At 25.8% G+C, this 736-nt stretch overlaps 1 non-coding gene across 1 annotated transcript; it reads left to right on the top strand.

Annotated features, from left to right (window-relative positions):
- Positions 1–288: 288 nt before the first annotated feature.
- Positions 289–360, top strand: TRNAP-UGG. The gene has a single exon. It is a non-coding gene; the product is annotated as a tRNA-Pro (tRNA).
- The last annotated feature ends 376 nt before the right edge of the window (positions 361–736 follow it).

Genomic DNA, 736 nt, shown 5'->3' on the forward strand with positions numbered 1-736 from the left:
AAATTGGGAAACTTAGGTTTAAAAAAAAAAAAAAAAAAAAAAAAAAAAAACTGATGAATGATGCCTTAGTGTTGTTGCTAGAGAATTAGTTTTGAAGTATATGCGCACAACTCTATCATATTTTTAATATAAAATCTTATTTTTTTACTAAGAAAATACACACTAAATATCTTTAGCTGGATATAATATTTTTGGTGAAATTAAAACCTAATTTTATTTCAATTTGGCAAAGCCTTCATTAGTATGAATACTCAATTAATAAAGCAAATAGAACCGAAAAGAACAATCGGGCGTTTGGTCTAGTGGTATGATTCTCGCTTTGGGTGTGAGAGGTCCCGAGTTCGATTCTCGGAACGCCCCGTTTTAACTATGTTTAAATGGTTTAGTCTTCGTATTCTTCGATCATACGTTGGGCGGTTCAGTTTATCAACTAAAATTCAACTTTCATTGAAAATTGTTATTAATCTAATCAAGTTTTATAATCACCAAACAAGTTAAATATACATTACAAAATAATACCTTAACCATAAAAGTTTAAGAATAGTTCAAGTTTTTAATGTTTTCCCTATTTTTTTTATTAAATCGTAACTATTTAATTCTTAGTGAAAATATAAAATTATTGAGTTTTTTTTTTTCCCTTTAATGTTAGTAAACTGTGAATCAATCATTTTTTTTTTTTAGTGTTTAACTAAAATTTTAACAACAGTGTTGAACTTAAAATTTTAAACTAAAATTT

Source organism: Ipomoea nil, unplaced genomic scaffold (assembly GCF_001879475.1).
Source record: "Ipomoea nil cultivar Tokyo-kokei standard unplaced genomic scaffold, Asagao_1.1 scaffold2280, whole genome shotgun sequence".
Classification (NCBI taxonomy): Eukaryota; Viridiplantae; Streptophyta; class Magnoliopsida; order Solanales; family Convolvulaceae; genus Ipomoea; species Ipomoea nil.